General features: G+C 42.5%; 1 long non-coding RNA gene and 1 pseudogene across 1 annotated transcript; both read left to right on the top strand.

Annotated features, from left to right (window-relative positions):
- Positions 1-941: 941 nt before the first annotated feature.
- On the top strand, positions 942-3,778 carry LOC129868917 (WD repeat-containing protein 74-like; annotated as a pseudogene).
- Positions 3,779-5,186: 1,408 nt separating this feature from the next.
- On the top strand, positions 5,187-11,368 carry LOC129868918 (uncharacterized). Its single transcript, XR_008761836.1, has 4 exons — positions 5,187-5,548; positions 5,682-5,735; positions 6,036-6,824; positions 6,891-11,368. It is a non-coding gene; the product is annotated as an uncharacterized LOC129868918 (long non-coding RNA).
- Positions 11,369-16,638: the final 5,270 nt, after the last annotated feature.

Raw genomic sequence — 16,638 nt, 5'->3', positions numbered from 1 at the left:
CCTGTGGATTTTGGATAGCTTGGACTGATATAAAATGTAAAGCTCAAGAGCACCATCTGCTGCATATTTTATATATGAAAATGTAGGTCGTAACAGAATTCCGGTGAGTAGTGTATCCCTAAGGAGGACATTTTGGTCACGTCATAACGTGTTAGAACATTTGTTGTTGTTTTCTTGACAATTGTAAGAAATTGTATTAGATATTGGTAACTTGTTTTAACAACTTCTCAACATTACCTATAAGTTGACACAACATACACACCCCCTCTTTCTCTTGGACATACGCTGGACACATTGGACATATACACGGCACCCACAATTCCCCTCCCCCATGACAATCACACAGACACACCCAACCCATGGTTGGACCTCAGGACAAAGAACTCTCAGGAACCAATGGAACGTGGACACCAGGCCTGATCAGGACTACCCAAGACCCAGATCGACCAATCGGAAGGCCGGACTCGCAGATCTACCTACTTTGCTTGTTGTCTATATAGTACTGTACAATTCTGGAAACTGGCCTCTTTTCCGGACGATTCACTAGGAGTCAGACTGAAAGAGCCTTGCTGCAAGATTTTACTAAGATATCTTTACATGTAATTAAACGGCCTTATTATAAAATATCCACCTCGTCCTATTGTCTCCTCTTGTTCTCCTGTCAACAGTAAACGTTTTACTAACACAATCTTTCTTGTTCATGGAAGACATAAGTCAAGTTTGTTCAGTATGGGTTGGATCAGAAACAGGGATATTGAAAGGTAAAAAATTATGTATAGTTGTGTAGATAAAGACACTGGTCATAACACGGTACAGGAGCTGTTGTTCATGCACACTGTCATTACACACCAGCAGCTCTGTGGTCATGTGTTGAGGATACTGATGTAGACACTGGACGACTCTCTCCCTGTGTCTCTGCAGTGCTCTGATCACGTGTGTGGAGACAGGACTGCTGAGGGTCTGGCAGGAGGGCAATACAGACACAGTGAATGAACAACAACTCCTGTACTGTGCTTCTACATCTGCATTGCTTGCTGTTTGGGGTTTTAGGCTGGGTTTCTGTACAGCACTTTGTGACATCTGCTGGTGTAGAAAAGGCTTTATAAATAACCTTTGATTGATTTTTGCCAGAATACCACTCAGGCTTCCTAGAGGTTGTTACATTGCAGATGGATACTATATACTTATGAATGATTGACGTTGACTGACATTTTCTTGAACATAATATCTATATCTAGGTTGGAATAAATGTCGGGAAGAATGTTTGTCGGATGCGACAGAATCCCTCGCAGTGCAACCAAGTGGCTGCAAGAGGGAAAGAGAACGGCCTGAAGGCCTGGGATCCGGAGAGACCTGGAACACCGGTCTTCACATCCAAGAATGTAAGAGTCTTAACAACTACATTTCAAGGAATTACAGTGGGAATGTCTACATAGTATGTTATGTTTCGGTGTTGATTGCGTTGACACAGCTTCTTTATGCTGCAGGTGCGTAATGACTGGCTGGACCTGCGGGTGCCAGAGTGGGTTCGAGACATGGCCTTCATCGCAGACTCAGACAAGATAGACACCTGCACAGGTCAACACCAGGTCTGTCTGTCTTTCCCTGTACAAGCCCTGTTCTTAGACTGTGTCTGCTGGTCTTCTCAACCAGCCTTGGAGTCTTTCCCTGTACTCAAACGATACATTCGTCAGGAGTTTGACGCATTTTGTTAGATACGCAACCAGGCCAGCGCAGTACATTTTGGCACACTGGGTTTGGCTCAGCTCAGTACATTTTTGGGGGATGAAACTGTCCTTTTAAAGGTTAATTCATATTATACAACGGGTGGTTCTAATCCTGAATGTTGATTGGTTAAAACCGCATTCCAGAAGGTGTCTATTCCACGAGTTACCACCAGCTAAATCAATGAAGTCTATTTACTCTGTTCCATCTGACTGCGCAATCCACTGTCTCATCAGCCAAGCCAAGCAACTTATAAACTTGATCTCCACTATAAAAAGCATCTCCTTTTTGAAGTGATTGTGTTAGCTGTGTTGTTGACTAGCTCCTCTGAACAACAGTGTCCTGAGGAGAGAGCACATTTTCTATGCCAGGCGAAATTGTGCCTCATTAGCTCATTGTTATGGATGTATCCAAATAAATGTTACTAGAAAACAGCTTATGCAAATGCAGCTACTGTTATTATTCTGGCTTCACTGTTTGACATGACTGTAAGTTAGCCGTAGTTGGCTAGCTAGCAAGCAAGGGATAAGAACGTTGCCAGCCAGTATGGAAATGGAACGAACGACAGGGTCACATCCATAGATACAGAACAAAAAGGCTGAACGACTGGTTTGAGTCTCTAGCAAACGACAGAACGAACGACCAGGCGGCTTGGGTAGCAACCCGGGACTCTGTCTTGTGGAAGGATGAAATAGTATGAATAAATTCATCAAAATAATGTTTTTTTTGTATTTTTATTTTTAAAATAAATTTTATCCCATTTTTCTCCCCAATTTTCATGGTATCCAATCGCTAGTAATTACTATCTTGTCTCATCGCTACAACTCCCGTACGGGCTCGGGAGAGACGAAGGTCGAAAGCCATGCGTCCTCCGAAGCACAACCCAACCAAGCCGCACTGCTTCTTAACACAGCGCGCCTCCAACCCGGAAGCCAGCCGCACCAATGTGTCGGAGGAAACACCGTGTACCTGGCCCCCTTGGTTAGCACGCACTGCGCCCGGCCCGCCACAGGAGTCGCTGGAGCGCGATGAGACAAGTATATCCCTGCCGGCCAAACCCTCCCTAACCCGGATGACGCTATGCCAATTGTGCGTCGCCCCACGGACCTCCCGGTCGCGGCCGGCTGCGACAGAGCCTGGGCGCGAACCCAGAGACTCTGGTGGCGCAGCTAGCACTGCGATGCAGTGCCCTAGAACACTGCGCCACCCGGGAGGCCCCAAAATAATGTTTTTAATGAAAATATGTCAGTCATAATTTGAGTATGTTGGTAAACCATTGTATAAAAGTGATAATGCCCAGGACTTTGTCTTGAGCTTAACAACAACCGTGCCAATATATCCTCCAAACACCGTCTTCTCGGGCATTATCACTTAATTGGTCAAGTTCAAGTACCCTGATATATGTTTTGTATCACTGCTACATAAGCAAACCATTCAACATCTTAACTTGACTCGTGTCTCTTTGCCTTATTCATCTATCTAACAACGTAACAAAAGCAACCTATTTTTTACTGATTTAATTGTTTTTTTCCCCGCTGTTAGGTGTGAGTGTATGATCCAGCCTCTCCCCAGAGGCGTCCTGTTCTAGAGGCAGTTTGGGGAGTACCCCCCCACAGCCCTCTCCCTCCCTGCCAGCCAAGACAGTGTTACAGTGGGCAACACGCATGACCAACTCGCCATCTTCCGCAGGTCTGCGGAAAGGGCAATGTGGGAGTCGATGTCTCTTTCCACTTGTTGTAATGATTGTGCAGTTGCTTAGTGACCTGCTTCAGTACTTTTCCATGTCAGCTTCTTTATCTTTTTGTCCATGTATGTACAGTTGAAGTCGGAAGTTTACATACACCTTAGCCAAATACATTTAAACTCAGTTTTTCACAATTCCTGACATTTAATCCTAGTAAAAATGTCCTGTCTTAGGTCAGTTAGGATCCCCACTTTATTTTAAGAATGTGAAATGTCAGAATAATAGTAGAGAGAATGATTTATTTCAGCTTTTATTTCTTTCATCACATTCCCAGTGACCCAAGTTTACATACACTCAATTAGTATTTGGTAGCATTGCCTTTAAATTGTTTAACTTGGGTCAAACGTTTTGGGTAGCCTTCCACAAGCTTCCCACAATATTGTTGGGTGAATTTTGGCCCATTCCTCCTGACAGAGCTGGTGTAACTGAGTCAGGTTTGTAGGCCTCCTTGCTCGCACACGCTTTTTCAGTTCTGCCCACAAGTTTTTTATAGGATTGACGTCAGGGCTTTGAGATGGCCACTCCAATATCTTGACTTTGTTGTCCTTAAGCCATTTTGCCACAACTTTGGAAGTATGCTTGGGGTCATTGTTCATTTGGAAGACCCATTTGCGACCAAGCTTTAACTTCCTGACTGATGTCTTGAGATGTTGCTTCAATATATCCACATCATGTTCCTCCTCATGATGCCATCTATTTTGTGAAGTGCACCAGTCCCTCCTGCAGCAAAGCACCCCCACAACATGATGCTGCCACCCCCGTGCTTCACGGTTGGGATGGTGTTCTTCGGCTTGCAAGCATCCCCCTTTTTCCTCCAATCATAACGATGGTCATTATGGCCAAACAGTTCTATATTTGTTTCATCAGACCAGAGGACATTTCTCCGAAAAGTACAATCTTTGTCCCCATGTGCAGTTGCAAACTGTAGTCTGGCTTTTTTCTGGCGGTTTTGGAGCAGTGGCTTCTTCCTTGCTGAGTGGCTTTTCAGGTTATGTTAATAAAGGACTCGTTTTACTGTGGATATAGATACTTTTGTACCGGTTTCCTCCAGCATCTTCACAAGGTCCTTTGCTGTTTTTCTGGGATTGATTTTGCACTTTTCGCACCAAAGTACGTTCATCTCGTCTCCTTCCTGAGCGGTATGACGGCTGCGGGATCTCATGGTGTTAATACTTGCGTACTATTGTTTGTACAGCTGAAGGTGGTACCTTCAGGCGTTTGGAAATTGCTCCCAAGGATGAACCAGACTTGTGGAGGTCTACAATTTGTTTTCTGAGATCTTGGCTAATTTCTTTTGATTTTCCCATGATGTCAAGCAAAGAGGCACTGAGTTTGAAGGTAGGCCTTGAAATACATCCACAGGTACATCTCCAATTGACTCAAATTATGTCAATAAGCCTATCAGAAGCTTCGAAAGCCATGACATCATTTTCTGGAATTTTCTAAGCTGTTTAAAGGCACAGTCAACTTAGTGTATGTAAACTTCTGACACACTGGAATTGTGATAAAGTGAAATAATCTGTCCGTTAAAAAAAATGTTGGAAACATTGCTTGTGTCATGCACAAAGTAGATGTCCTAACCGACTTGCCAAAACTATAGTTTGTTAACAAGAAATTTGTGGAGTGGTTGAAAAACGAGTTTTAATGTCTCCAACCTTAGTGTATGTAAGCTTCTGACTTCAACTGTATTTGCCTACCTACCTTTGCCTATCTACATTAGAGATGCATTTGCTATATGTGCTATTTGAAGCTTCTGTTTAACTGAATTGTTTTGTCTGGAGTAGCAATTATTATCTTCTGATAGTCCGATTAAGCTTTTTGTGTATGTGAGTGCATGTTGCATGCCTTTGTGTTCTGTGAGATCCTCTCCCCTTGACTACAGTCTCTTTTTTCTCTAACCCCTCCTCCTCCTCTTCTCCTCTCCATTCGCTGCAGGCCTAGAGTGTGTGGGTGTTTTAAAGGGGCTGGCAGGAGGGGTGTGGGGGCTTCAGTCCCACCCTTCTCTCCCTCTGGTGGGTTCTTGTGGTTTGGATCACTTTGAGGGTACACAGCCTGGAGGACCGCTCTCTACGGAACAAGGTACACACACACTTACACTCTCCGCACACTTGAAGCCAGCTACATAATCCATCATTAGTGAAGCCTCCTACACAGTTTTGAATAATTGTGTTCAGTAAAAGTTTGAGGTTCTTTCTCTTCGTCTCCCTTTCAGGTGTATATGAAGTCACGACTCAACTGTGTGCTTCTGTCCAACAGAGATCTCGAGGTAGGGGAGAATTAAGTGCAATGAATCAGCCTATGTTTTAGACTTTGTGAAGTGCAATACTTTGTCATGTTTGACTTTCAAATTGAGACTTGCTAGTTTTTAATGTTGTGATATTACAGAGCTGTTAGAGGGTTTTTATAACATCTGACATGCATATATTTACTTATTTATTACACTATTATACACTATGATAGAGTAGTTCATTTAAATTGACATAACAATAATGTCAAACAACAATGTTAACTGTCATTTGCTGTTAATATTTTTTTTTAAATGTGATTTTCCTGCATTATGCTGCAGTACAGGAGTGAACGGAGATGTGGAGGAAGTAAAAGAAGATGGAGGAGAACTGGATGAGGTGTGGAACACAATGGGGATGATAAAAGAGAAGGCGAAGAAAAGAGCAACAGAAGAATAGGAAGCTGTTGTTGTAGAAGCAGACAAGAGGAAGCTGTTGTTGAAGAAGCAGAGAAGAGGAAGCTGTTGTTGAAGAAGCAGAGAAGAGGAAGCTGTTGTTGAAGAAGCAGAGAAGAGGAAGCTGTTGTTGAAGAAGCAGAGAAGAGGAGGCTGTTGTTGAAGAAGCAGAGAAGAGGAAGCTGTTGTTGAAGAAGCAGAGAAGAGGAGGCTATTGTTGAAGAAGCAGAGAAGAGGAAGCTGTTGTTGAAGAAGCAGAGAAGAGGAAGATGTTGAAGAAGACTAAGAAGAGGCATCAAACACTATTTATTTCTGAAACATATTATACCCTTATATTAAACTAAATATGGCTGATACCGCAGTAGACACGACCACAACCACTGAGATTTCAGAAAAGGAGCTCAAAGAGAGGAAAGAGGAGGTGGAGTAGAAGGAGAATGGCAGTTGGGACGCACCAGCCAACAGCAATGGAACACACACAAATGGTGCAGAGAAGAAGACCAATTGTGCAGATGATTCTGAAGAAACCCCTGAGGGTGAGAAGGAAGAGGAGGATGGAGAGGGACTGGATGCAGCTAAGGATGCAGAATAAGCTGTGATGAGGAGGTTGACCACCCTGTGAAGCGTCCAGCTGATGAGGAGGTTGACCACCCTGTGAAGCGCCCAACTGATGAGGTTGCCCAGCCTGTGAAGCACCCAGCTGATGAGGTTAACCACCCTGTGAAGCGCCCAGCTGATGAGGAGGTTAACCACCCTGTGAAGCGCCCAGCTGATGAGGAGGAACAAGTGGAAAGAAAAAAACAGAAAACGGTGAATCAAAGGAAGCTGAAGTGAAGACATAATGTGCGGAGTATGTACTCCTCCGCATCGCTGTCTACATGGCGTGTTCAACTTCACCTTGAAGAGCTTGTGCTTTATGTATGCTTTAAATAATGGCACCGGGGGGGTGGCTGCCATTTTACGGGCTCCTAACCAACTGTGCTATATTGTTGTTTCTAACTTATTATTTTACTTATTTTGTACATATTGTTGCTGCTACCGTCTTTTTTGACCGAAAACAGCTTCTAGACATCAGAACAGTAATTACTCACCTCGAACTGGACAAAGACTTTTTCTTTAACGAATCCGACGCAGAGGATATACTGCATTCTCGAGACCAGGCCCAAACCCTGTCATTTGCGAGAAGAAAAGACGGAGATAAAGGGGGTGGAGGTCGGGCTTCCTTCTGAGAATTCGTAGGCGAGTGAGTAAACTTCCACTACCATTCGTACTATTGGCCAACGTGCAATCACTGGAAAATAAAGTGGATGATCTACGATTTAAGAATATCCTACCAACGTGACATTAAAAACTGTGCTATCTTATGTTTCACCAAGTCGTGGCTGAACGACGACACAGATACTATAGAGCTGGCTGGGTATTCCGTGCATCGGCAGGACAGAGAAGCTACGTCTGGTAAGACAAGGGGCGGGGAGGTTTGTAAATAACATCTGGTGCACAATTTCTAATATTAAAGAAGTCTCGAGGTACTGCTCGCCTGAGATAGAATACCTCATGATAAGCTGTAAACCACACTATCTACCAAGAAAGTTCTCATCTATATCTATTTATATATATAAATATATATCTATCAAAACGATGCTGGCACTAAGACCGCACTCAACGATCTATATAAGGCCATAAGTAAAGAAAAAAATGCTCATCCAGAAGCGCCGCTCGTAGTGGCCGGGGACTTTAAATGCAGGCAAACTTAAATCCGTTTGACCTAATTTTGACCAGCATGTCACATGTGCAACCAGAGGGATACATAACATACAAAGCTCTCCCTCACCGTCCATTTGGCAAATCTGACCATAATTCTATCCTCCTGATTCCTGCTTACAAGCAAAAACTAAAGCAGGAAGTACCAGTGACTCGCTCAATATGGAAGTGGTCAGATGACACGGATGCTACGCTACAGGACTGTTTTGCTAGCACAGACTGGAACATGTTCCGGGATTCATCCAATGGCATTGAGGAGTATACCGCTTCATCAATAAGTTCATCGACGACATCGTCCCCACAGTGACCGTACGTACATATCCCAACCAGAAGCCATGGATAGCTAAAGGCTAGAGCTGCCGCTTTCAAGGATCGGGACACTAATCCGGACGCTTATAAGAAATCCCGCTACGCCCTCAGAAGAACCAATCAAACAGACAGTGTCAATACAGGACTAAGATTGAATCCTACTACACCGGCTCTGACGCTCGTCGGATGTGGCAGGGCTTGAAAACCATTACAAACTACAAAAGGAAACCCAGCCACGAGCTGCCCTGTGACGCGAGCCTACCAGACGAGCTTACCAGACGAACTAAATGCCTTTTAATACTTACTTCGAGGCAAGCAACACTGAAGCATGCATTAGATCGCCAGCCATTCCGGACGACTGTGTGATCACACTCTCGGTAGCACATGTGAGCAAGACTGCTGATCCTCAACACTGGGGCCCCTCGGGGTGCGCGCTTCGTCCCCTCCTGTACTCCCTGTTCACCCACGACTGCGTGGCCAAACACGACTCCAACACCCTCATTTAAGTTTGCTGATGACACAACTAGAGGTCGACCGATTATGATTTTTCAAAGCCGATACCGATTATTGGAGGACCAAAAAAAGCCGATACCGATTAAATGGCCGATTTTTAATAAAAAAAATGTTTTTTTGTAATAATGACAATTACAACAATACTGAATGAACACTTATTTTAACTTAATATAATACATCAATAAAATTAATTTAGCCTCAAATAAATAATGAAACATGTTCAATTTGGTTTAAATAATGCAAAAACAAAGTGTTGGAGAAGAAAGTAAAAGTGCAATATGTGCCATGTAAAAAAGCTAACGTTTAAGTTCCTTGCTCAGAACATGAGAACATATGAAAGCTGGTGGTTCCTTTTAACATGAGTCTTCAATATTCCCAGGTAAGAAGTTTTAGGTTGTAGTTATTATAGGAATTATAGGACTATTTCTCTCTACGATTTGTATGTCATATACCTTTGCCTATTGGATGTTCTTATAGGCACTTTAGTATTGCCAGTGTAATAGTATAGCTTCCATCCCTCTCCTCGCCCCTACCTGGGCTCGAACCAGGAACACATCGACAACAGCCACCCTCGAAGCAGCGTTACCCCTGCAGAGCAAGGGGAACAACTACCCCAAGTCTCAGAGCGAGTGACGTTTTAAACGCTATTAGCGCACACCCCGCTATCTAGCTAGCCATTTCACATCGGTTACACCAGCCTAATCTCGGGAGTTGATAGGCTTGAAGTCATAAACAGCTCAAGGCTTGAAGCACAGCGACGAGCTGCTGGCAAAACGCACGAAAGTGCTGTTTGAATGAATGCTTACGAGCCTGCTGGTGCCTACCATCGCTCAGTCAGACTGCTCTATCAAATCAATCATAGACTTAATTATAACATAATAACACACAGAAATACGAGCCTTTGGTCATTAAAATGGTCGAATCCGGAAACTATCATTTCGAAAACAAAACGTTTATTCTTTCAGTGAAATACGGAACTGTTCCGTATTTTATCTAACGGATGGCATCCCTAAGTCTAAATATTCCTGTTACATTGTACAACATTCAATGTTATGTCATAATTATGTACAATTCTGGCAAATTAACTACAACCTTTGTTAGGAATAAATGGACTTCGCACAGTTCGCAATGAGCCAGGCGGCCCAAACTGCTGCATATACCCTGACTGCTTGCACGGAACGCAAGAGAAATTACACAATTTCCCTAGTTATAAGAAATTCATGTTAGCAGGCAATATTATCTACATATGCAGGTTTAAAAATATATACTTGTGTATTGATTTTAAAGAAAGGCATTGATGTGTATGGTTAGGTACATTGGTGCAACGACAGCGCTTTTTTCCACAAATGCGCTTGTTAAATCATCATCCGTTTGTCGAAGTAGGCTGTGATTCAATGAGAAATTAACAGGCACCACATCGATTATATGCAACGCAGGACACGCTCGATAAACTAGTAATATCATCAACCATGTGTAGTTAACTAGTGATTATGTTAAGATTGATTGTTTTTTATAAGATAAGTTTAATGCTAGCTAGCAACTTACCTTTGCTTCTTGCTGCCCTCACGTAACAGGTAGTCAGCCTGCCACGCAGGCTCCTCGTGGAGTGCAATGTACTGCAGTGGGTAGAGTGTTGGACTAGTATCCGGAAGGTTGCAAAAACGAATCCCCGAGCTGACAAGGTAAAAATCTGTCGTTCTGCCCCTGAACAAGGCAGTTAACCTACCGTTCCTAGGCCGTCATTGAAAATAAGAATGTGTTCTTAACTGACTTGCCTAGTTAAATAAAGGTGTAAAGAATTATCTGCAAATCGTTGTCCAAAAATACAGATTACCGATTGTTATGAAAACTTTTAATCGGCCCTTCCGATTAATCGGTCGACCTCTAGACACAACAGTGGTAGGCCTGATCACTGACAACAATGAGACAGTCTATAGAGAGGACATCAAAGAACAGGCCCCCATTAACATCGATGGGGCTGTAGCGAAGTGGGTCCAGAGTTTCAAGTTCCCTGGTGTCCAGATCACTAACAAACTACCATGGTCCAAACACACCAAGACAGTCGTGAAGAGGGCACGGCAGCACCTTCTCCTTCTCAGGAGACTGAAAAGCGCCAAGTCTAGGACCAAAAGGCTCCTTTAACAGGTTCTACCCCCAAGCCATAAGACTACTGAACAATTAATCAAATGGCCACCCGGACTATTTACATTGACCACCCCCTCCCTTTGTTTTACACTGCTGCTACTCGCTGTTTATTATTATTATCTATGCATGGTCACTTCACCCCTACCTACATGTACAAAATAACTAAAACTACCCTGTACCCCCCCGCACATTGACTCGGTACCGGTACCCCCTCTATATAGCCTTGTTATTTTTATTATGTTACTTTTTATTTTACTATTTTTACTTTAGTTTATTTAGTAAATATCTTCTTAACTCTTTCATGAACTGCATTGTTGGTTAAGTAAGCATTTCCCTGTTGTATTCGGAGCATGTGACAAATACAATTTTATTTGATTTTGTTTGTCCCCAAGATATTACATTGCACCAGAGTGCTAAAACATAGAGGCCTGTCCTCTCTTTTTATAAACTTATTTATTGGTTTCTTACGCGAAATAAAAAATTAAAACCTTTGTAAATAGAATCCGTGCTATTTTTATCAGTTTTGTTATTTTGTATGAGTTGAGCACATTCTCTACATAGTTAACTGCTGACCAGCTGATTCCGAGGCAGACAGCTCTACCCTTCTCCACATGTTCAGGGTGACATCTCAGACTCAATGAAGACCAAATCTAAGTTTTAAGCAGGGCTAATGGACTATTGTTAGCATTATTAATTTGGTCTTTTTTAAATCCTTTTTGTTTACTGCTGCTAGTAGTTAATCCTTTGCCAGGCTGATCTGTTAACACAATAAAATGTTTGCTCTACTCCTCCAGGGTATCTCTATCGCAAGACACAACCACCACATCTTATCTTTGGAATGCAGGCTCAGTCAGGCCGGAGACATCTCCCTCTCCTGCACCACTAATCAGAATGGAATGTGGCTGTTGGTTTTATAGCCATCATTTAATCAGATGCCAGCCCAAGCTTCAGAGACTCCTCTCAGTTCACTCAGAAAGGGAGAGAGAGTTCGAAGAACCTTACTCTATTGCATAAAACAACCATTTGGGTGCATAAACAGTATTATAACATCATTTTGTAATTTTGATACCATACACAACAGATGGCCTTCATGATAAAACGCCTCCACGCCTCTATGATTAAAGACGCTTGACCCCATTTAGGGGGCTGGCTTCTGCAATGTTAATTACCCCCTCTTAAATCTTAAGGCTTTGGTCATGTTCCGTATGCATTTCACACAAGTTTGTACCATTTGTACCCAAGATACGGTTTGTTTTTTAGTTTTTGTTTTAGGTTATGTTATGTCTGGGTGACTCAGAAATTGTGTCGACAACGGTCTTTATCAACATTCCCACCCTGGTGTTCTTAGTCTCTTCTTGTGCAGTTATATTTCATGATTGCTATTTGGCTGCTTCAACCACTGCTTTGTATATTCTGGTTCTTGATGATTAAATAAATCAGTCTTGTCTTAAAAACAAAAATGTTTCCAAATGACCAGTAGTGGAGAGCTTACGGAAAAGACTGTTCTCTTTATGAGGATCGCAGCAGGTCTAGAGGTCTGCCAAAGCCTGTGTTGTGGTTGTACTGATTGTTTTCCCATTGAGTCTGTACTGGAAATGCTTTAGCCAAAGTCTCCCATTAAAACTATAACCACTGGTGCTGTGTGCATGCCTTGCTGTATCAACTTCATTGAAATGTAGCCAACATTAAACATGTACAAATTGAAATTTTGGCAACAACTATGAAATATATATTAAATGTACAACATCCCAGGGCTATAACAATTTCTCATATGAACTCTGAACGTGTGTGTGAGAGAAAGAATTCAACGTCCCTAATAAACAGACAGGTGGCATCTGGCACCATTGGTTGGCTTACTTGTGTTTTTGTGTCCTCTGCTGTAAGGGACTAGAGGGTACTGATTATGAAAATCACTCAACATGATGGATGACTTTCAAGTTGTGTACTTAGCATGGAGTTGATTTGTGTTTGTCAGTTTGAGTAAATGTCTCTATGTTCATTATTGTGAATTCAGTAACAGTGGTGTGTTTTGTGGAAATTGATGTTTGTAAGCTTAGGGCGGGGCTGGCCCTGGGCATAAGTGACCGGTTTAGGGCTGTTAGGGGGCACCCGACCCCAAAAAAACAATGGCTGCGGATCTGACTTTTCTGGACCTTTCTTCCTGGGGTCTTAAGGTCCCAAATCTTTTGCGCATGTGTGGGATTCTCTACATACACAGTCTGTGCTCTAGAGAACAGGCTACTCTGGTGAATGCTGCTCGTCTAATAAAGTTAGATCAAAGCTGAATCAATGTCTGCAAGATCACATAATGATAGTATTGTACATAACAGAACCCAATATAATAGCATAATGTTACTGTAAGTCAAACACAATATCTTATTAGATTTTAGGACGACTGTGCATACTTCCACAACTCAACAGCACGCCACTGGGGAAAATATGTGCTTTGATTGAAACAAAACACAGCTCAAACATTTGCTCACTCTAACCTGCATAATTCAAAACACTACATAACAAAGAAGATGGGAAGGGAGGGTGACCACAACAATGCGTGTGTAAAGAAACGGGGCGGTTACTGACAGATTCGCAGCCACGGCCGAAAAACAAATAATATACACTAACCAAAAATATAAGTGCAACATGTAAAGTGCTGGTCCTATGTTTCATGAGCTGAAATAAAAGATCCCAGACATTATTTCTCTATAAAAAATTGCACAAATGTGTTTACATCACTGTTAGTGAGCATTTCTCCTTTGCCAAGATAATCCATTCACCTGACAGGTGTGGCATATCAAGAAGCTGATTAAACAGCTTGATCATTACACAGGTGCACATTGTGCTGGGGACAATAAAATGGCACTAAAATGTGCAGTTGTGTTACACAACACAATGCCACAGATGTCTCAAGTTTTGAGGGAGCATGCAATTGGCATTCTGACTGCAGGACTGTCCACCAGAGTTGTTGCCAGATAAATTAATGTTCATTTCTCTACCATAAGCCGCCTCCAAAATCATTTTAGAGAATTTAGCAGTAGCCTCACAACCACAGACCACGTGTGACCACACCAGCCCAGGACCTCCATATCCGGGTTCTTCACCTGTAGGATCATCTGAGACCAGCCACCAGACAGCTGATGAAACTGTGTTTGCACAACTGAAGAATTTCTCCACAAACAGTCAGAAACCATCTCAGGGAAGCTCATCTGCCTGCTCATCGTCCTCACCAGGGTCTTGATCTTTCTGCAGTTCGTAACCGACTTCAATGGGCAAATGCTCACCTTTGATAGGCCACTGGCACGCTGGAGTGTGCACTTCACGGATGAATCCCGGTTTCAACTGTACCGGGCAGGTGGCAGACAGCGTGTATGGCGTTGTGTTGGTGAGAGGTTTGCTGATGTCAATGTTGTGAACAGAGTGCCTCATGGTGGCGGTGGGGTTATGGAATGGGCAGGCATTAGCTACGGACAACGAACACAAATGCATTTTATCGATGGCAATTTGAATGCACAGAGATATTGTGACGAGATCCTGGGGCCCATTGTCATGCCATTAATCCGCCACCATCACCTCATGTTTCAGCATGATAATACACAGCCCCATGTCGCAAGGATCTGTACACAATTCCTGGAAGCTGAAAATGTCCCAGTTCTTCCATGGCCTGAATACACGCCAGACATGTCACCAATTGAACATGTTTGGGATGCTCTGTATCGATGTGTACGACAGCGTGTTACAGTTCAAGCCAATATCCAGCAACTTTGCACAGCCATTGAAGAGGGGTGGGAGAACGTTCCAAAGGGCACAATCAACAGCCTGATCAACTCTATGTGTCGTGCAGCATGAGGGAAATGGTGGTCACACCAGATACTGACTGGTTTTCTGATCCACGCCCATACCTTTTTTTTAAGGTATCTGTGACCAACAGATGCATATCTATATTCCCAGTCATGTGAAATCCATAGATTAGGGCCTAATTTATTTATTTAAATTTACTGATTTTCTTATATAAACTGTTACTCAGTAAAATCTTTGAAATTGTTGCATGTTGTGTTTATATTTATGTTTAGTGTACAGTACCAGTCAAAAGTTTGAACACACCTACTCATTCCAGGGTTTTTCTTTATTTGTACTATTTTCTACATTGTAGAATAATAGTGAAGACATCAAAACTATGAAATAACACATATGGAATCATGTAGTAACCAAATGTATTTTATATTTCAGATTCTTCTAAGTAGACCCTTTGCCTTGATGACAGCTTTGAACACACTTGGCATTCTCTCAACCAGCTTCATGTGGTAGTCACCTAGAATGCATTTCAATTAACAGTTGTGCCTTGTTAAAAGTTAATTTGTGGAATTTCTTTCCTTAATGCGTTTGAGCCAATCAGTTGTTTGTGACAAGGTAGGGGTGGTATACAGAAGATAGCCCTATTTGGTAAAATACCAAGTCCATATTATGGCAAGAACAGCTCAAATAAGCAAAGAGAAACAACATCTTTACTTTAAGAGATGATGTCAGTCAATCCGGAAAGTTTCAAGAATATGCTATGATGAAACTGGCTCTCATGAGGACCGCCACAGGAAAGGAAGACCCAGAGTTTCCTTTGCTGCAGAGGATAAGTTCACCAGAGTTACCAGCCTCAGAAAGGAAAGGTAGACCCAGAGTTACCTCTGCTGCAGAGGATAAGTTCATTAGAGTTACCAGCCTCAGAAAGTGCAGCCCAAATATCTGCTTCAGAGTTCAAGTAACAGACACATCTCAACATCAACTGTTCAGAGGAACCTGCGTGAATCAAGTCTACTTGGTCGAATTTCTACAAAGAAACCACTTCTAAAGGACACCAATAATAAGAAGAGACTTGCGTGGGCCAAGAAACACGAGTGATTGACATTAGACTGGTGGAAATCTGTCCTTTCGTTTGACGAGTCCAAATTTGAGATTTCTGGTTCCAACCGCCGTGTCTTTGTGAGACGCAGAGTAGGTGAACGGATGACCTCTGCATGTGTGCTTCCCACCGTGAAGCACGGAGGAAGAGGTGTGATGGTGTGGGGCTGCTTTGCTGGTGACACTGTTAGTGATTTATTTAGAATTCAATGCACACTTAACCAGCATGGCTACCACAGCATTCTGCAGCGATATGCCATCCAATCTGGTTTGCACTTAGTGGCACTATCATTTGTTTTTCAACAGGACAATGACCCAACACACATCTAGGCTGTGTAAGGGCTATTTGACCAAGAAGGAGAGTGATGGTGCTGCATCAGATGACCTGGCCTCCACAATCACCCGAACCTCAAACCAATTAAAATGGTTTGGGATGAGTTGCACCGCAGATTGAAGGAAAAGCAGCCAACAAGTGCTGAGCATATGTGGGAACTCCTTCCAGACTGTTGGAAAAGCATTCCAGGTGATGCTGTTTGAGAGAATGCCAAGAGTGTGCAAAGCTGTCATCAAGGCAAAGGCTACTTTGAAGATATAAATATAAAATATATTTTGATTTGTTTAACACTTTTTTGGATACTACAAGATTCCAAATGTGTTCTTTCATAGTTTAGATGTCTTCACTACAATGTAGAAAATAGTAAACATAAAGAAAATCCCTGGAATGAATAGGTGTGTCCAAACTTTTGACTGGTACTGTATAGATATATATAATTTCATTGTTGTAATTCGCAGAGTGGGGATCTGAACTTACACTTGAGAGTTAGTCAAATAGAATACACTAGGTGCATTTTCAAAATTTGCAGCAGCAGTTTGT

The sequence above is a fragment of the Salvelinus fontinalis genome, chromosome 13 (assembly GCF_029448725.1).
Source record: "Salvelinus fontinalis isolate EN_2023a chromosome 13, ASM2944872v1, whole genome shotgun sequence".
NCBI lineage: Eukaryota > Metazoa > Chordata > Actinopteri > Salmoniformes > Salmonidae > Salvelinus > Salvelinus fontinalis.
Note: the sequence above shows the minus strand (reverse complement) of the source record. Positions and strands in the feature narration are given on the sequence as shown.